General features: G+C 32.6%; 1 protein-coding gene across 1 annotated transcript in view; it reads right to left on the bottom strand.

Moving 5' to 3' along the window:
• LOC106457118 overlaps positions 1 to 6236 on the bottom strand; it is a 38425-nt gene extending 32189 nt beyond the window's left edge. The window contains exon 1 of the mRNA XM_013916502.2: positions 6143 to 6236. The gene's annotated coding sequence lies outside the window, so the exon portion shown is untranslated. The remainder of the gene's footprint in view (positions 1 to 6142) is intronic.
• Positions 6237 to 22693: the final 16457 nt, after the last annotated feature.

Raw genomic sequence — 22693 nt, 5'->3', positions numbered from 1 at the left:
CAATACAGCTTTTTACCATCATGTTTAAAACAAAATAATAAGGTTTGCATTTCCTTTTATATGACGTGACAGTAAAAATACAAAACAATACAGCTTTTTACCATCATGTTTAAAACAAAATAATAAGGTTTGCATTTCCTTTTATATTAACGTGACAGTAAAAATACACAACGTATAACATAAAACACATAACATGATACTCACCAAGAAACAAAAACAATTTTCAAATAAGATTGTCCAAATCGTAAAAACAAAATATCACTTGATAATCTAGTATTCGTACATAAAGGAAATACATTTTAAGTCCATAATTTATTATTTTAGTGCACAAACACACACACACAGGTGTATACGTCTATCTATAGTATAATATACAACAACAAAGTATTTCCAGGAAGGAAAAAATTGGCTAAGGCAAAATTCCGACTATTCTCCAAAAACCGAACCGACTTCAGAAAAAGAAAAGTTGTGAAATTTTTGATAAACACATGATTTTGTCCACTTTACATTGAATGACTGATCGAAAATTAAATGTTATTAAATGTAACAACAATTTTCGACTATTCTATTCATAAGCAACAATATTTTCTGACGTACATGTTCATTGCAAGTATACAGAGGTTGAGTACATTTTATTAAAACGATTTTGGAGCCTCACCACTTCCGGTCATGCTCCATCTGTCGACCGTTCATCTTTACAGTTGACCAGCAACGTAGTTTCCATTGCAGAAGGATCTGTTGTAAGGCTGTAATGTCCACAGCACACCACTCCTCTTTGTTATTTCAAATAATATTTTTAGAGTACCAAAGCGACGGTTTTCCAGCATCCGTTTTAACAGTGCGATCGCACAGAAATCCATAGATGCTGCGTCTGACGATTTGACCGGTATGTCTTTGTATAGAATAGCATGAATATGTTTTTCGTTCTTCAGCTGCAAAGAGAATGTAACGGTTGAAAAGGAGATATGACTGAAAGCCTTATTTTGGTGAGCCTATACCATGATTGTCTCATTTCCAGACAGAGATTCTTTATTATTATGTTGGATACTATTACCTGGGGCACATTAATGGCTTTTTGTCACCAAAATTTGTCTTCGTGGACAAGATCTTTTATATTACTTGCCACAACTGGAGAACGACTTGCTTTAGGTCTCTTTCTGGATGGTCCTGGTACCCAGGTTGATCCATATTACTTGTTTTCCAATGTTAATAAGTAGAAGATATATCCCCGTCATGGAAATTCTAAATCCCCGAACTGAACACATCTTTATCATCTCAGTGTATGAATATTTTGCGTCGGAAAGGGCTGTTACATATCCTTCCCAAAATTCATCAATTTTCGGTGAAATCACAATATTTATGAACGCCAAACAATATCAAAATGTAGTTCTGATACATTCCGTTCCACCACGACTGCCAAGTATCTTGTTGGCTTGCATATTTAATCTCGTTTTAATATAAAGCACTCAATGCACTGGATGCAGAGTGTCCGGAAATTATTTTAACCAATTTTTATGTAAACAAGTAAACAATTTTTTAAACACAGTTTCTTAGCAACTATATATTTCAGTTGTACACCTGCTACATTTCTCTGTTTCTAGCTGCAAATATATGTATTTCAGTTGTGAAACCGCTACATAAAGCATCTGACATCTATTGATGTTAGACATGAACATAAACCCTCGAACAGGGATAATCAGTATGGAGCACTCAATATCGAAGGAAACCTGTTGAAGCTGGGGTTGAATATATACATAAACCTGTAGACATTGATAATCAGAACAACATTCATTATCATCTACATGCTGAAACTGATGTTCGACATTCACAAAAACCTAGGTATAGCTGGAATAACAAACTTACTAAAAAATTAGATTTTCAATAGTTACGAACTTCGTGAACTTTTCATTAGGTAAATGATAGCGTCTAAACATAAAAATAATGACAACCAAAAACATAAACTTACTTAACTCTTTCCTGACAAACAAAAACTTACTTAACTTTTTCAACCTTTCCTCATTTCTATCAGAATTTCTAATAATGGTATAAAGTATTTTAGTAAAAGAAACAAGAACGTTACGTTTAGCATGTTTTGGATGAAAATCAAAATATATATATTTACCCTATAATACATATGTACATGCATTATCTGCCTCAAAGAAGTAGAACGTATAATTAGTGTGACGAAAACATAAAGATTTGTAGATGTTTTTTCCGTCGCTTGAGTAAGAAAGTGAAGAAGAAGCAAAAAAAAAAAAAAAAGGGATTGCATTTGAAATCTCTACAAATGGCGTGACGAAAACATTCTCTACGGCATTATTTTTTATCACTACTTGAGTCTGTGATCATCCAAAAAATGAGTGCACAATAAATCAGTATTTCTATCTACAATTATCAAACAAAGGCTCAGTTAAAGGAAGCTTTTGCAGCGAAACTAAAAAACTACAACAAAAAATAACTCGTATACTCAGGGTATAAAATATTAGTTTCACGACAGAAACTTTCCGATACTTCATTTACCCATTATTTTACTTTAAAATTCATTTTTCATGTGGTTTATATTTTATTAATTGTGTATCACTTATTTCCAAGAATAATGTCCAAAAACCATAGTTTTTATTAAGTTTAGTTATTTAACGTATTCAGTTATTCTTCTACACATCGATTATTTGATTAATCTGTAAACCAAAGAATGTGCCATCAACACACGCACAATGCTTTTAGCCAAGCACGTACAGAATCTTTTTTTTAAGACGAAGAACAACCAACCAATTTCAGTTAATGATATTGGATGCTGTTGTATCTAGAGATCATCCGTCGTTTGTGATTCAAGTGATTACCGTGACAACCTTCTGTTTCCTTTTTTCTTTCTTCTTCCCATTACTTTAAAAGACTGTACATGAAGGGTACTGGCCCTTCTTTAGAATAACGCGAATGAGTTTCTAACTTTCTTTTCTCAATTTTGGGTTTATTCTTCTTTTATTTTATCGCTAGAATGCCTACTTGCTGTATAGTATAGAGAAAGGAACTATAACTTTTAGAAAACTTGTAATTTTTGAAAGCATAGTTAGGCATATAAACAAAGTAATATTCATTTAGATTTTAAGAAACTCGGACGTTTATGTGTAAAACAATCGTTTTTATTTTACACGTATTATTTGATACAGTATTTGTTAAAGATCTTAATAGAACCACTTCTCATTAATTATCTTTTAGATATTAATATTGTATTATACTCTACTGAATAAATTAAAAACATTTATCAACTTACAACAAACAAAAAATGCATCAGGATCATATCACGCCACCTCTGTTCCATAATATACATTTTTGGCAAATTGAAACTGACTCGCCGAAAAGCAAAGTAAGTAACTCAGGTTACACGTGTACAAGACAGTTAATAGGTTTAGTAATTACCAAAATTGCTTTTAATGGAAAAAATAAACACTTTTATTGATAAAAGACCAGTAATTAAAAATATCATTTTTAAATATGAGTGTGTGTGTGTGTATGTTTCTTCTAGCAAAGCCACATCGGGCTGTCTGCTGTGTCTACCGAGGGGGAATCGAACCCCTGATTTTATCTTCGTAAATCCGAAGACTTACCGCTGTCCCACTGTGGGACTTTAAATATGAGTAATAGAATTAGCAATGGAAATTAGAGAGTCAGAAAGAAATAACTCAATAGAGCATATTAAAATTATAAGTAGTTAATTAGAATAAATTTTATGGTATAGATTCTGAAGTTAAAATTAATTCAAAGTCATTTTTTTCTCCATTCAATGAAATAATATCAAGGTATTTGCTTAACTGTTTAGAAATTTTTGTCTTCGTGCTAAAAACCAACACATTTTTGAGAAGCTAAAGATGATACAGATTTCCTATTAATAAAAACACTAATCAATAAAATAATAAAGTACGTAAATACTTACTTTATAATACAAAGTATAACATATTGTACAGGATGAGTTTCTTCTCATTTACTTTCTTATAACTACCAACCATAGATCATAATTGTAAATTCAATTGCCTCATAAATCCCTAACTTCTATATAGTGAAAAACGTTTATAGGAAAGCATTCTAGAAACGGATCACGTCGACCTGTGCTTGAAGAATACCGGAGGTCATGTTTCGAAGTAATTAGAATTAATTAATTACAATATGCAGATCAGATACCTAGATTTAATTTATCGTTGAGATCAACCACTAAAGTATTACTATGATTGGAAATGATTTGTTTCCAGTTTTATTATTAATTATGTAAATAATTATAGATTTTAGTTTTTTAAAAACTAACAATTTCAGAATGCTTTGGAAATGTTTCTTCTTTATCTAATTGTCCAAATTATTTCTGTTAAACATGCACTTCCCAGCTTGTAATTATCTTTGTACAAATTATTGATTTTATTATGTTAACAGTAGTGTAAGAATAAGTTGGACAATTATCGCAGAGCACTGGATGCACGTAGACCCAAAGGGCAAACAGAAAACCCTTTAAGTTTTATATAAAATATAATAAAAAGCAAACACATGAGTGATAAAAATAAGATCTAGCAATGAAAAATATAAGAATAATCCAGATTTTTTCTCTAGGTTCCATATTTACTAAATAAGTTTCAACTTTTCTTTTGTTCCAATCTTCAGGTCAGTTTTAAGCTAAGCAATTTTTCGATTATAATGGAAAGACTAAAGATCACACAATAGACAGTCAACATGAAATTACAGGACCGAACACAATTTTTCGATTATGAACGGAAGACTAAAGTTCGCCCAATAGACTGTCAACATGAAATTACAGGACCGAACACAATTTTTCGATTATGAACGGAAGACTAAAGTTCGCCCAATAGACAGTCAACATGAAATTACAGGACCGAACGCAATTTTTCGATTATGAAGAGAAGACTAAAGTTCGCCCAATAGACAGTCAACATGAAATTACAGGTCCGAACACAATTTTTCGATTATGAAGGGAAGAATAAAGTTCACCAATAGACAGTCAACATGAAATTACAGGACCGAACACAATTTTTCGATTATGAAGGGAAGAATAAAGTTCACCAATAGACAGTCAACATGAAATTACAGGTCCGAACACAATTTTTCAATTATGAAGAGAACACTAAAGTTTGCCCAATAGACAATCAACATGAAATTACAGGTCCGAACACAATTTTTCGATTATGAAGAGAAGAATAAAGTTCACCCAATAGACAGTCAACATGGAATTACAGGTCCGAACACAATTTTTTTTCTTCATTAGATTACCCACGTTGTAAATTTGTGAATGTTTTGTTAGGACTTGAATATTCCCGATAATATTGCAGGGTGAAAAAAAAAAAAAAAAAAGAAACAGACAACCCTGTTCACTTCTTGCTTTTCTGTGTCGGAATCGACGCAATGAACAACCAAAGAGTGACTATTATTTCAAAAGACTAATTTTAGTCAGGAAGTGGATGTGAGTAATATTGTTCAAAATAAATTTTTCTTCGGATTATTTCTGATGAAGATAAGAACAGAATTTATCCTGCTAACTGTAGTTAAATATTGCAAGTTTGAAAACTTCAGTTTGGTTTGATTTTCAGTCCGCTTGCTGCTACGATTTGTTTTTTTAAACCGTTAAGAAAAAAGGGGAAGATTAATCGAAGATTTACAAACTTCCAAAAATTAAACACTCTTATGATGGTAGATGGTTGAATAACAGAGCAAGGGTTCAGGAATAAAGGGTAAAGGTAAGAAAAGTATTGTGCATATTCTATTGTACAACAATATGCAGAGAAAAGGTACACCACAGTAAAATCGTGCTCCAAAGCTTTTCAGACACTACTTTTAACTGTTATATTTGTCCAACTATTTCCACATGAAACTTCGGGTTAATATTAATAAAGTATAAATATTACTTAAAAAAGACTAAAACCTTCATTGGCGTAAATATGAATAAAACTTGTTAAATTAAGGTGTTTCTTGTAGTGGTTGTTCTGAAAACATACTAAACTCTTTAACAAAACTTGCATTCATCACGTCATATTTTAAAACACTGTAATTTCATTTAATGAATAGTGTATACAATTCAATTATAAGGTAATGGTATCAGGAAACAAAACTACTTGCAAAAGGAAGCACATGGTACTGTAGACCTTACCGATACTAACACATCCAGTTGTTCTTGTGGCGTGCTCATTGTTCGGTTTCTATCAGCCGTGGGAACCGAGAGTGAAATTTACTGACGAGCTGAGTTACGCCATTCAGTTCCTATTCTTACGTACTACTGTGAGAAGATGTAACTTGTTCATCTATATAGCAAGAAAACAGCGCCACCATTTGCGTGCGGGACTTCTCTGAACTATAGTTGGAAATTTTAGAAGAGGAACGAAACACTGACACCTATAAACACTTTTAGTTATCTCATATAAAACTGATAACTTTACGACTTTCTTTGTTTTTCTGTTCATAAATTCGCCAAGTGAGAAATTCGTGAAAAACAAGAAATATACTTTTATAATCCTTTTTCTGAAATAAACAAATAAAAATAGTTTACTAAGTCAAAGTGGAGCTCCATACACACACACACACACCCTAGGATCTTAATCTTAAATTTTAATTCAATTAAAAAGTAAAACATTGGCAGACACTGTACAAAAACGTAAAGAATAGTTGGCCATATGCGAACGGAGAATAATAGAAAACATTCTGTGTGCTTAAGTAGCTATTCCACAAATCAACAAAACATTGTGATATATTTAAATCACGTAACGGTTGAATACGAGTGTCTAACACAAGCTTAAGCAATTAAAAAATTGTTCATATATAATAATGAGAATTAGATCTTAGAAGAACCTCATTTTTTGAGGTATACGAACGTGACATATATATAAAAAGTTCCATGAATATCAAGTGCATCAGTGTCAAATGTTTGAGCCTTTGTTTATCTTTAAATTTCTCGTATTTTTTTACTGTGAAGGAAATCCTTTATGCAATATATGGTTTCAAGCCATATATTTAACATGTAACTCAACCGTATCGACTTTACAACGAGTGGAGAAGAACAGCTCTATCAGTTTTTATATGCAGCTTTATTATTGAAGTACAGTTAACTCATATAATTGTTATCAATAAAATCAGGTACCACAATTAAGCTTGTGATTAAGCGCACTGAAGTTTAATACGGCTTTCCATTCGTACTTTTAATTCTGTTAAATCATGTTATGAAGTGAGTGCATTTTTTATGCACAATGAATTTTATATTGATTAAGACTCCCTTCAAAGTCACACACATAAAAGCATTTTATATTCACAAAGTACATCTTCCACAATCTCATATTACAGGCATTTTACATACACAAAGTACATCTTCCACAATCTCATATTACAGGCATTTTATCAGCAGATAGTCCATTATTCAGCTTTACTCTAAAACAAACAAATAGATCACAGTATATGGTTGCAAGCCATATATTTACAAATAAATCATAATATATGGTTGCAAGCCATATATTTACAAATAAATCATTGTCCTAGTAAAGATCAAACTCCGATTTTCAGCGTTATAAGTACTAAAGTTTACAGATGATCCGCTTGGAAACATATATCATGGAACAAGTCAAAAAACGTTGTAAAAATTCAGTTTCAAAAAGACGGACCATTGATTTACCTCGTAGGTGTTTTACACACATATTTCTGCATGCTGAATTAAATCTAGAATAATAAATATAATGACAACTTTGTGTTTAAGCGTATACGTTTATTCCTGTCCATAAATGACAAGAGACTCAGATGCATTGTTATTGTAAAATAAGAATCAATAAAATATATCTGTATAATTACGTACGATTTGCTAAGGAAACATAGGACACATTTTCTTTTCTACGAGTTGTTATATTTTGAACACATTACCCGCTTGGAAACATACTACAGAGACATCTAGTGTTTTAAAATTGCCGACTTCTTTCTCTCTCTCTGTTCTCTTTCTATGACAAATGGAGTAAATAAAACAAATAATGCGCGGGTTAGTGTATTATTATTATGGTTTGTTTTGTTTTGAATTTCGCGCAAAGCTACACGAGGGCTATATGCGCTAGCCGTCCCTAATTTGGTAGTGTAAGACTAGAGGGAAGGCAGCTAGTCATCACCACCAACTCTTGGGCTACTCTTTTTACCAACGAATAGTGGGATTGACCGTCACATTATAACGCCCCCACGGCTGAAAGGGCGAGCATGTTTGGTGTGACGGGGATTCGAACCCGCGACCCTCTGATTGCGAGTCGAGCACCTTAACCACCCGGCCATGCCGGGCCCTATTATTATGGTTATAAATATATAAATACGTGAGAAATACAAACCGAAGTAGGATAATCATGGGAAAGAAGAATGAGGTGACATTAGAATCAAAATCCTAATAAGGATTACAAAATGTTTCTATTTGTTTGTTCTTTCATTTCCCCGGGTGGGACAGAAGGAAGTTTACGAACTTATAACTCTAAAATCCTGGATTCGATTCCCGGCGGTGGACATAACCCATTGTGTAGTTTCGCGTTGAAATAGCTAACTAAGAACACCTTTTATTCGTTCCTAGTGTTTCAGGTAGAAATCTCATGATAGGGTGCCTATACTAATAACTAGCAATATCGGCATTGGTTACGAAGTTTGATAAACCTGGTGGTTATTGTTGTATCAAACATCAACTAAACACAGCAAAAGTCTACTCAACATCTGGACTTGTACACATCCTTGCTTTTAAAAATATGTAAGGTACTTTGCAGGTACAAGTTAACGTGTGAACTAGACACGGCTGTCAAGGTGTTAATATTTGTAAAGCAGTTAGTAAACCGATTCAGGACCACCCATTAAAGTATTAACGTCTGTGAGGCAGTTAGCAGTCCGATTTCAACACCCACCAAAATATTAATGTCTATGAAGCAGTTAGCAGTCTGATTCACACCCAGAGAAATACCACCCGAGAGTACATGCAGCTGTGTAGGAATACAAAATGAACACATAAAACGTGTTCACCTAATGAAAGTTATTTCTAGCCCTTTTGCCCACATGGTGTATTGTATTGAATATAGAAAATGCAGCAGACCGATTGGTCCAAAAAGAAAATATAGAATACACAGATAAAACTAATTTTTATGACTTATGATAACTACATAAAATACATAGAAAAACTAATGTTTATAACTTATGGTAGACACAGAATACATAGACAAGACTAATTTTTATGACTTATGGTAAAAAACTTATAGAAAAAACTAATTTGTATAACTTATGGTAAACACATAGAATACCTGGACAAAATGTATAGCAGAGACGGCTGGTATGGGTATTAAAAACTTTAATTAAAATAAAACTAATTTTTATAACTTATGGAAAACACATAGAATACATAGACAAAACTAATTTTTATAACTTATGAAAAACACATAGAATACATAGACAAAACTAATTTTTATAACTTATGGAAAACACATAGAATACATAGACAAAACTAATTTTTATAACTTATGGTAAACACATAGAATACATAGACAAAACTATTTTTATAACATATGGAAAACACATAGAATACATAGACAAAACTATTTTTATAACTTATGGTAAACATATAGAATACATAGACAAAACTAATTTCTATAACTTATAGTAAACACATAGAATACATAGACAAAACTAATTTCTATAACTTAAGGTAAACGAGAGATTTATTTCATTTTTAATTATGAGAATAATACGCTAGTTAAAAAGTGAACCACTTACTGTCGAAAAACCATAAATTGTAGAAGCCTACAAAGATATTGTTAAAAAGACGTTTTTTTATAGAAACACTGTTATGCTTTTAGAAGAAAAAATATTCTAGCCTATCGTCATAACTTAATGAATTTTTTTAATAGAAAAACATTCCTTCAAGAAAATTGAAAAAGAAAAGTCAAGTAGACGTTTAACTTAGATATTACTAATTATCTCGATATACGGATCCAGTTATGTTCTACCGACCAACCGAAACGGATAATGTTTAGGTATAATCGAGGGAATCTACACGTTTCGATAGCACATCAAATCCTCAACTCATTTAGTATCGTGTTTCGATAGCACATCAAATCCTCAATTCATTTAGTATCGTGTTTCGATACTAAATCCTCAATTCATTTAGTATCGTGTTTCGATAGCACATCAAGTCCTCAATTCATTTAGTATCGTGTTTCGATAGCACATCAAATCCTCAACTCATTTAGTATCGTGTTTCGATAGCACATCAAATCCTCAACTCATTTAGTATCGTGTTTCGATATTAAATCCTCAATTCATTTAGTATCGTGTTTCGATAGCACATCAAATCCTCAACTCATTTAGTATCGTGTTTCGATAGCACATCAAATCCTCAATTCATTTAGTATCGTGTTTCGATAGCACATCAAATCCTCAACTCATTTAGTATCGTGTTTCGATACTAAATCCTCAATTCATTTAGTATCGTGTTTCGATAGCACATCAAATCCTCAACTCATTTAGTATCGTAAATCCTTGGATAAAAAAACAAAATACCATGTGCTTAAATTTAATAACTGCTCGACGTTTTCACGACATTTTCATTTTGTTGACAACAGCACTTCTTAAGACCTGGTCAATAAATATGTGTCCAATAGTTTATTCTATATATTCCATGGCAGTGTTAGTTACAATAATAATAATAGGTGAGCCCGTGTCGTTATTTATGAAATACTTTCAGAAATTATTGCGAGCAAACAGTAAATTAACTAATGACTCCGTTTTATTTTTAGGTCACAATAATCAGAAAAACTCATGTTGAAGTTAACAGATAGAATACATTAGGAGTTCTCAAACTTTTTTAGAAATGGGACCCCTCACGACCACTCCCCCAATTTCAGGCATCTAGAAAAAAGATGAACTTGGGACATTTCCTGTTAGGACGACACCTTATAGATTAGTAAAATACACATAGTTTATTTTAAAGCTAAAAATATATTAAACAAACTTTAATATAACTTACAATTCGCGACCCTCTTGAGACTTCTTCTAAGGGGTCGCGACCCCCAGTTTGAAAACATGTGTACTACATTGTAAGTTACTTAATATATTATCTATATAAACAGTTCCAAAATTAAATAATAGGTTGAACAGTCGCCATGTTTTTATATAATTTAATTTAATGAAAGGATGACGTTTCGAGCTAGCGCTAGGTTGTAAACTGTACGATCTGACGAACAGCGCTAGGTTGTAAGCTGTACAATCTGACGAAAAACACTAGCTCGAAACATCATCCTTTTTTAAATAAAAATATATAAAAATTTGGCGATTGTTCAACCTATTATCTAATTTTGATATTTTCGTCGCCTATGCGGTTTTAACTATATTTGTCTTTCTATAAGCAGTTCCCACTAATCTACCAAGAATTGAGTTAGATTTAACGAATGGATACATGCTTACTGCAGATTTTAAATCCATACTTCTTAATTAATTAGTCCATTTGCTACTTTTGAGATGCCCCCCGGTAGCACAACGGTATGTCTGCGGACTTACAACGCTAGAATCCGGGTTTCGATACCCGTTGTGGGCAGAGCACAGATAGCCCATTGTGTAACTTTGTGCATAATTACAAACGAAACGAAAGCTACTTTTGAGAATGCGATAAAATACTTACAGTTAAACGTGATTTTCCTCACCTTTGTTTGGTTTAATTAGCTTCTTTGCTTCACTAGATTAGGCCCTTTTACAGCACGCTAGTAATTGTTTTGTTAAAATATTGACTGTTATTTTATGTCTCTCTGTCTAAGTGACATATTTGGTAATTGATTTTAACTTTTAAAAACCTTAAATGTTATTTACAAAATCATGTAAGTTTTTTATACTCTCAAGTTGGCGCGTTGACAAACATTGTTTTACTGCTTCAGTATGGAAGTTGTACGTTTGTTCTGTTTATTTTTCAGCACAAAACTACATAGTGGGCTATCTGTGCTGTGACCACTGTAAGTTTCGAAACACGATTTTTAGTGTTATAAGCCCTCAGACTTACCGCTAAGCCATCAGGGCAGACAGAAGTTGTACATAACCCAAAATTGAATTATAATCTTTGTAACTCTAAGTAAATATGTTTTCTAAACAATAGTTAGTTTTTTTGTGCATTTCCATTATTCCAATCAGTGAATTACAAAATAAAATTCCATGCAAAAGAAATGATAACATATGAAAATCAAATTAAAATACCCAAAAGTAAACAGATTGGTAATTATACATTTAACCCAGAATATCGTCGAAAAAAACAACAACATAAAATAAATATTATAAGGTCTAATAAAAATAATATCTATCGAGTTAAAATAGAATGCTTGTTTTGCTGGATTTCGCAAAGTTACACGAGAGCTAACCGCACCAGCCATTCATAATTTCAAAGTGATAGACTAGATGGAAGACAGCTACCAAAGACCACCCACTGTCAACTTCTGAGATACTCTTGTCAAACCGAATAATGGGACTTGACAGTCACTCTTACAAAACACTCACTGCCCCAAAGTTCGGAGCACAATGTTTGTTGTTTTTGTTTTGTGACACAAATGTAGGCATATAACGAGATATTACTACTACAGTTACTGTTACGCCCTCAAACTAGAACAGGGATTGTTCAAACTAGCTAGAGTATCCGTCCCCTGGACGGAAGTTATGTAAATTCATGATTAAAAAAATTATCTTAGGACATGAAAAGTTACTTTCCTTTTATGTAATTGTAAAAAAAAAAAACGCAAAGAAAACGCTCATAAAAACTGCAAAACACAAAATGTGAAACCGCAACTTTGCTTGTATCTCCTCACGGATCCAACAAACCTTCATGCCAAATTTGGTGAAGGTCCATCAACAGGGGAGAAGTAGTGGTAAAAAACGCCCATAAAAACCGCAAAACGCAAAATAAAAAACCAAAAATTTGTATGTACCCCCACATGGACCTAATGAACCCCAGACCAATTTTGGTCAAGGTACATCTACACTTTGCGATGCGAAGTTGTTACATAGACATACAACAGACAGTACTATTATATTTATATAGATGCACAAACAATGGTTTGTACAATTGGCCAATATAATAAAAAGTCGTTGAGTAACTCAGCCATTTCTGATTTAATTACAGTAGTCTTGAACAGTGAGTCATGCTGTGTTGTGTGGTTTTAAACGTGGTGAACGTGACCACACATTACCATCTTACTGTTAAAGTTTCTGAGTGTTAGATTTAAATCAAATCTGCCTCAGTTACTGCTTGATCATACCTTAGAAATGGGGTATTTTAAACTACAGTGTTTATAACGAACACCACCTCACAGCGTTACTCCAGATCTTGCTAAACCTTTTCATTTTATCCATATTTACTGACAGAAGTATAGATTTTGCAAACTCCATAGAATGTTCGAGTTATTCAAATATGAAATCTAATTTTATAAGCAGTACTACACGAAAAATGTTAATTTAATACTGTTTTCGACATGTGTTAGGTGTATTAAAGGAAAATACAATCTATTATCTGTCAGTATAACGTTTTAAGTTTTACATACGTAGTTAACTCCCAGAGTGACAGCTGAAAGTTATATAATACCGTGAAATTTCAATATTGACATAATTTAAAATCTTGCAACTCGAAGATAGCGACAGCTTGGTAAATTGATTTACGTTTATTTGCTTTACCAGTATGTACTAAGACGTTTAACAGACTGAACAAACATGATGAAAAGGAGAATTTTAACCTTGATGGTTCGCGAATTCCAGTCATTGTCTTCCCCATTTTTATAGAACTCTTTTAGGGTTTATAGCACTACAAATAAAGGTTCGATCCCTGTGGTGGCCACAGCACAGATAACTCTGTGCTTGGCTACAAACATTTGAACTTTCAATTAAAACCAATCGACTGAAGAATATAACACTTTTATTCAGAACACCGTGTCTCAGCGAAACACAGAATATGATTTTTTTTATTAAAGATAATTCCTTCTTCAGCTTCAACTTAACTGTTTTTGATGAACAAGAAGAAATAGAGAGCATAATATGACAGTTTGATCTACTATGAGATTAACAACGATTTGGTTAGAATATATTACAATGTTTGTAAAAGCAACACGACTGTATTGTTTTAAAATTTCTCTTTATTTTAAAAAATAGTAATTGGAAACACGTCAAATAAAGTATATTTTCCAATCCTTGCATCGTGTGTCTGCTTTGAATCTTAATTACATTTTTTGTATTTCACTATTTATTCAAATATTGTGTCTGTCTCAACATAGCTTGTAATGTAAATATTACAATTATGTAACTAATTGAATGTACTATACTTTATTGAACAATAAACTTTTATATTAAGTTTTAATTTCACCAGTACCTAATTGTTCTACTCCATTCGTGTATACGATTGTCATATGTTAAAAGGTGAAACTTTGACTAAAACTAACTGTGAAATATACTAGTTTTATAAATGTTCTGAAGATAATGCAGTCGGTGCTAAGTCATTATTATTTCCACACGTGTAATTTGTGTACTTACTTTGAGTGTACACTTATGTCGAATGTTTCATCACATAATAATACGATGCAGTAATCCATTAATTATTAGATATATCTCTTTTAATTAAAGGATCGTCGTTTTACATGTAAGAGACATTAGCATATATATACAAATACATAATTATTTGTCGTATTGAAAAGAAACATACATATTCTTAAAACTTTCGCGTGATATTGTAGAGTAAGCAACAAACAAGATATTTTCCATGAGATGGAGCTTTGTGAACGTAAGGTATTAAGATTTATTAGGAATGTACACCGTTAGGCAAGCGATTCAACAGATATTCAACCATATTGCTAACAAGGGTTTTAACAAAACAAGTCAGTCAGTTTACCAACCTTGAGTAGATATTCCACTTAAGTAAGAGGTCACGCACTCGTGGTAGTTTTACATACCGAGTTCCAGCCGTCAACTCTGAATAACATGAGATAATAACTCGATAATGAGGAGACGTAAGTTTATGTCTTTATCAAGCCTTCTGTCAGACACGTTTCCTTCTTTCCTTTAGTATCAGACGGGTTACTATTAATCTAATATCATGATATATATATATAGTTAAGTATAAAAATTTTAAAATCAGAATCTGTTCTTCAATAATCACATTTCATTTCAGGATTTTACCCAAATTCTGGTGTACAGAACTGTTTTTCTGTAAATGATATATTAGGCTAATTATTATCAAAGAATTTGTCAACAATGTAAGGGCTTGTAATAATATTTAACACTATTCTTTTTTCATTGTTTTCTAAGGCAGTGAAATTGAATATACTATTAAAATGCGTATTTGAATTAGTAAGGCCTTAAAGCTGTTTAACATACATTTTAAACTAGTCGAAAATTTTTTATTAAAAAAAGTTAACAAAGAAGCTGAAGGAGCGATGCTCTGCTGTTAGTCTGAGGGCTTATGACGCTAAAAACCGGGTTTCGATAGCTGCGGTGGACAGAACACAGATAGTCCATTGTGTAGCTTTGCGCTTAACAATAAATAAAATAAACACGTAGAAGATTAAAGAAAACATAAAACATTATGTTTCATCGTATGCCAAGAGTTGTCAAAATGTTTTAACTACTATATGTATGGTAAACATATAATCCTTCGAAAAATTCTATAAATGAAAATATTATTTGGTACAGGTTGAATATCCACAAAGGCAAGCACAACAGTACAAAATAATATGTGAAACTTTGTTTCTTAGACAACTGCTAATACCTAAGTTATGTTATTTATTAGGGAGATAAACATTTGGAAAACTAATCTATAAGATGTTGTTCCTGAATAACGAGTCATTATAAAATTGGGTGTGGCAATTTATAACTGAAATTTAGTACATGTGGAGTTCAGTCACATAAATACTAGATAATAACAGATAACCAACTACTCTTAGCTTATTTATTTCCATAAGCTACATGTTAGGTTTAGTATAGTAGAAAATGACTTGGAACACTTTTTGTGATGCCGATAATTTGTTACGTTATGAATAACTGAGAAGTGCAACACGTAGATTGTGTTTTATAAGATCAGTTATTCAATTTTTTTTTGTTACTTTTATTAGATCTAGAAATGTAGTTTTCTCACTTTGGATCACACCTGAAAAGGATACTACAAGTGTGATCCAGCACAGAGGATCCGGTACCAAAGATTTATAATTATTCCAACCCCGTTTTCTTTTGAAAAGTTATTTTGCTCCACCCAAAAAAAGCGCTCTTTTTTCTGTTTCTACTTTGAAAAACAATAACATTGATATATGTAAAAATCATGCACAAACATATGTTCATAAGTGACAAATGCACACAAAGCAATGTGCTGAAAATGTGCATTTCGAGATGTGTTGTAAATTCAAAAAATTGAAAAAGTTTAACTTATAAATAAAATGCCTTATTTAGTCTCGATATAGATTTTAACAAGGGTGTGAATAAAACAAGACAAAAAATATAGGAAACATTGGAACAATGCAAGGTTTTTTATTGACAAATGGAACATTTCTTTTTAGAATATCTTGGCCATGGTTATTTATGAATGTAACAAGCTAGCCTTTCAGTTATTAACTTTAAAAGCTTAAACTGCAATCATGACTTCTAATTGTTTGCAGAAACACATATTGTAGTTATGAAATAAGGCTGGCCTGTCATGGGCTGGTGGTTAGGGCATTTGATCTCAATCTGCGGTTTTGCGGGACTGAATCCGGGCGCCGAATATGCTCGCCATTTCAGCAGTAAGGACGTTATAATTTGACGGTCAATCACACTATTTATTGATAAAGAGTAGTCCAAGAACTGGTGTACAGCAGTTTAAAATTAGGAATGGTGACTTTGATTCTAACAAAAATGATAAATTATTCACATTCGAAAAAGAAATGCGAAATTTATTTAGTTCTAAATTGTTTGTCTTCAATTGTTTTTAAATATTCGTAAACTCTACCCTTGGTGTGTTGATAAATCTAGTTAATCTACATAATTGAAAGAATAACATGTGTGTGTCCATGTGTGAGAAGCTTTTTAAACTTCGTTAAACTCTGCAAAAATTAAATTAGAAGCAAGGAAGTACGACGACGTTACCATATGTGTAAGGGAGGGGTGGGCGTAGATAGTACTATGCATTGCAGATAGAAAAGTATTTGGGGAATGTTTCTGTCCTCCTCCCCCCCCCAAGAGTTCCATCTCAGACAGCAGTGTTTATGTGTTAAGGTATCATATGAATTTCTTCACTTGTTTATAGACACTCAGATTACTGGTGTTGTCACCATGTTTAGTTTTAATATTTGCCCAGGTTTTGAAAGCGTCGTTAGATCTGTTTTTTGTTTTAACCAAGTACAACGATCGTCTTTTATTTTATTTTTATCAGACCATTCGGCTCAAAATGTCTTTTTTTATATATTATAGGTGTTTTGTGGGTATCACATGTTGTGGAATAGGTTTAACCCACCTAGGCTTGGCATCGCAGTCATTGAGGCGCCCAGCACGGCCATCAGATTTGTTCAGAACTCCACGTACCTAATAACCTCATACTTAGAGAAGTCTAGGCAGGTCACTTAAATACACAATTCTGTCTTTACATTTTATAATCTTGTTGCATTCATTATGCAGCCATTTGACCACTCTCGCCGTTAACAAGATTTACAGCCATTTTTACTGCCCATTTTTGAAAATAATTGTACAATATTTACATATTTTTCTAAGATACAAGATGATAAAAACCTTATAACCCGAGCGCTTTCGATTATAGGGTTTTTATCATCTTGTATTAAGACTTCTTGAACCTACGTGTTTTTCTGACATCATGAATGTACATATTTTTCTGTTTATTACAAAGCTAGTAATACTATTTGCCACCGTCCCTAATTTTGAAATACTGACCAGAGAGAAGGTAGTCAATCACGCACTATCCATGTTAAGGAACTGATTGTCACTACTGAATCGCCTTACTTGAAGCAATAGTAAATACATTTATAAACAGAATATACTTTGGAGAAACTAGACCTTACTGAGATAGAAATATCAGTATTATTATATACCTGAACGTGAATTTAATCAAAACAGCTAGACAGACTGTACGCCGAGTTTTACTAACTAATTAATAAAATCTTGTACACATTGGACTTATTATATTGTAAGTTACATATTTTTATTGTACGTATTTTCATAATATCACGGTTGTTTAATGAAACTGTTAATTTGTGTTTATTGAAATCGTTGTTGAAACTGTGTAAATGAGTTGACATTTCTTTATATTCCTGGAAAACTAAATCATCAGGTTACACAATTATTTTAGCCGCGGCTAAGCGGCTCACAAAATGGCTCAGAGTTTTTGTTTTGTTTTTTAAAGCACAAACTTTTGGCTCATAGCTTCGTCATCTCTTGACCGATTTGAAATATAATTACATTTTTGGGTTCAGGAGGTCAAACCCTTTCGATTGATGTATTTGACCATGCCCAAGGTCCCATAGACTAATTTATTTTAATCCTACCTAAAATAATTTCAATTTGAGGGTAGATTGGTATTGCTGGAGCACAAAAATATAGCTAATAAAAAGGGAAACAAAGGTCTTACAGATTAATTTACTTTAAACCTGCCTAAAAAAATTCAAATGCCACGGCTATTGAGGATTCCCTTTTGTTTTATTTTAAAACACACAACAAATTCGTTTAATACAAAGAAAAAAGCAATAATGGTGCTTGTTTCAATTTCAATCTGACTCGGTATAATCTAACCCGATATTTTTGGTTAAATATATATATACAGTAAATTTCAGTTAATATCAATTTGAATTGAATTTTGCCCTATAGTAATGAGAATGTAATGTATGACACTAACTTTCAAAATACAGATGTGCCTTGCCTTTTCAAACAGTTTATAACTACTAATTTGAGAGAAATAAGTGGTGATAGTGTACAGATTTGAAGAAAACCTGCGTCCACCTAGCGTTAGCACAAATAGAGACAATCAAACAGTAGCTCTGAAAATAATATTCATAGAAAAACAACTAAAACATGCATCTAATTACTTTCTAGACCTCTATGAATATTCTTTCCATGTAAAATGAATACTTATAAAGTACAAGGGGTCCCCGTTATACGTCGTGATGCGTTCCTGGAAAGTCGGACATTGTGTCTGAAACGACGTTAACTGATTCGTTGGATCTTTCTAGGTAACGAAACAAAGCAACGTTGTTTGGTATATGGGTAGTAATTGGTGAACGCTCTAATAATGAAACGACGCAGAGGGATGCAACGTATAACGGGGACCCACTGTATAAACATCCTTCTAAACGTATATAGATATTATATACATAATGTATAGTACATAATTCAATTAATCACCTCATGCCCGAATTTCAGACAACTGCTTAAATCATACTTAATAGCTTTCGGACTGAGCTCAGTTCATTTTCAGGTAGAAGCACAATCAGGTTAGCAAGCAATTCCAAGTTGCCACATTGCTAACACTCAAACGTTCGGAATTAAACGAACCGCATTGTTTTGTTCATCCAACTTCAGTTTGAATCTATTAATTAGTAGACTTTCATTTATTCGCAGTTGTTGTTCATTGTGCTTTCAACACGATTCTAAGTTGTCCTCTAATTATAGATTCATTACATTCATTCAGTGTATGTTTCCATACTACTGTACTTGAAAATGACGTAGATCTAAATTAGCACGTTCTTGTATGTGCAAACAGTTGGCCGCCTAGTGTTGGAATTAATAACCTTAAAAAGATTTTGCACATTTATATTCATATAGTCCCCCGATGGGAAAGCGAAAGATTTTCAAAATTAAAACGCTAAAATCAGGAGTTCGATTCCTCGCGGTAGATACAGCAAATAACCCATTGTGAAATAAATACGATGAATAAATTACAAAACGAATATGACCAATTGTGCATCTCATCACAGATAACAACAGAAGACAAGGTAAAAAAAATTCTCATTAAACCTAAAAATCAGTTTCCAGTGATACCATTCATTAATATTGCAGACTTTAAAACTATATAATTCTGCTAATCCGCATATTAACGACTTTTTTAATACCTTTCATCATCGGCAGATCTACATATATAAATACATAGGAGGACTCCATCAGTATCTAGAGGAATTAAATGCTCCAATACTGTTTTTGTTATTCCTGTGTCCTTTTGAACCAGTAACCAGTGTAATGGACCCATAAGCAATTTACCGCAATATAGCTTAGAAGAAAACGTCGATGGGATCCAGGACCCAGTCAGTAATTTCTCTGGAGGCGTCACCCGTTTTAACCACTTGAACCACAATACAGTAGTGTGTTGTCTGTCGTGACGTCAGTAAAATGTACGCATGCCATGAATCACGAGAAGAATCATACATTCTGTAGGCTACAACACAGCAATATGAACCTCAAAAGCAAGAAATAAAAAAAAATTTTTACTCTTAATTTTGATTTTAACTTGATTTCTTCTTACTTTTTATATAGTTTTACTTTTTGTTTTATTTTTTATTTGGTTGTTTTGGCAGATATAGCCACGTTGCTTTGCGCCAATAAACACCGAAACCAACCAACCAACCTTAATTTTGGTTTTAGTTACTCTTGAAATATAACACTTTCGGGGAACCTGCGGATGTACATCTAGTTCTAGGGTTAACTCAATAAACCTTTAGACACGCCATCTGCATTAGTCTCTATTAGTTTAATGCATATTTTACTATTTTATATCCCATATCTTTATTTTATTTGATGTATAACGCATTTGAAGGTATATTCACGTGTGTATAAATTGGCTACACAGCTACGCTGTTGTAAACATTTCATTGGTCTATTGCATGAGTTATTTGTGAACGTGCTGAAGTTTTATCGCCCAGGTTTTACGTGAAAAATTACCTCTCTTCAATCGCCGATATATTTTTATTTTGTCTGTACAGTTATTCTGATTGTTCATCCTTACTTGATTCGAACTGGTAGGAGATCTTTTGAAAAAAAATGTAACTTGGACAAATTATAATATACATTTTTAGAAGTTTTTTTCTTTCTAATAACATAAGATCTAACATTGTACTTTCGCACCGAGAAAAACATAACGAGAAAATTCTGATATAAAAAATATATCTATTTGTTTCCCTCTGCAAATAAAAAACAATTACAGATCAATTCTCTTATCTATATTTGATTTATAATCACGGTGTAATCCGTACTCAAAGCTTCTTTCTTGTATTTTTTTTTTAACGAATCCGGATTTGTAAGGTGAATGCAAAATAATAAGATCAAAATGTAATAAATGAATGCGTTATTATATTGACCAAACGATATATATATGTTTCGTCAGATCAGTTTTCTAACAGTTATGTAAAATTTACATTTTTCTATGAAAACCACGTGGAGTGCAACATTTAAATCTGCAACTGTTTTATGCGCCTGCAACAGGAAAACAAGAGAAATAATTTGTATTCAATACATCAACTCGTTTCTTTCTTCGATAAAAAGACCTTATCTAATTTATTATTTTATAATACGGTGTTATATGCTGTTTTTGTTTTAATGCAGGGGCCTACGTCGAATTCCGTGTTAATTTATGGCATCATGTATAATTATCTTCTTTATGGCTTCTAGAATTCAAAACGTTTTGTACCACTTTTTCATGTCAACTTTAAAGGTAATCTGAGGTCACTAAACTTGGATATCCGGAAGTCAGCATACGGCATAAACTCGATCATTTACAATGATCGCACACGCGTATTTCCCCCAAAGCAGGATATATACATGTATATATATACCAGACAAAACCTATTTCATGATGTAAATTTGTATTGATTAGACTTACTTGATGGTTCTGGATTGTTATTTTTGGGGGGCTTTAAGCCACTTAAAGCTCGTGTCAAGGTCAGTTTATGTCACTTTAGGTCTTATTTGCTAAAATACCTTAACGAAGATATTGATGGCCATCATATATTTCAGTGTTACTTTCTTTCAGGCATTTTAACTTCTAAAGAATGAAATATAATCACTTTATCAAAATGTGTATATACAGAGAAAGTCATTACACTGGTCAACAACAAAAACTGACAAAAAAGGTGCAAGGACCCACTGCTTGCGCGTGTCAGAAAGAGAAACTGTAAATAAAAGATATTTTATCATTGCAAGCATTTATTTGTAATTTACCATAGCATAGTACCTTCATATGCATGACGTTTTCTCATTTCTTTACGGGTGAAGTATAAACTTGCCTATATCCATTTGAAAGTTATCTTCAGGTGAAACCATTGTTGTAGAGATACAGGAGTGTGTAATATTTGTAGAATGCTGGTAGTAGTCACTAGCCCATACTAAACAAATTAGTTACTAATTGGTACTTCATCTCCTTATAGATAACCTGAATATCTGAACTGGATGTCTTAGTTCTTATGCTGAGGCGTTTCATCTCTTTGTAGATAACCTGAATATCTGAACTGGATGTCTTAGTTCTTATGCTGAGGCGTTTCATCTCTTTGTAGATAACCTGAATATCTGAACTGGATGTCTTAGTTCTTATGCTGAGGCGTTTCATCTCTTTGTAGATAACCTGAATATCTGAACTGGATGTCTGGGTTCTTATGCTGAGGCGTTTCATCTCTTTGTAGATAACCTGAATATCTGAACTGGATGTCTGGGTTCTTATGCTGAGGCGTTTCATCTCTTT

The sequence above is a fragment of the Limulus polyphemus genome, unplaced genomic scaffold (assembly GCF_000517525.1).
Source record: "Limulus polyphemus unplaced genomic scaffold, Limulus_polyphemus-2.1.2 Scaffold293, whole genome shotgun sequence".
NCBI classification, from domain to species: Eukaryota; Metazoa; Arthropoda; class Merostomata; order Xiphosura; family Limulidae; genus Limulus; species Limulus polyphemus.
The sequence above is the reverse complement of the archived record's forward strand: the minus strand, read 5'-3'. Positions and strand labels throughout refer to the sequence as shown.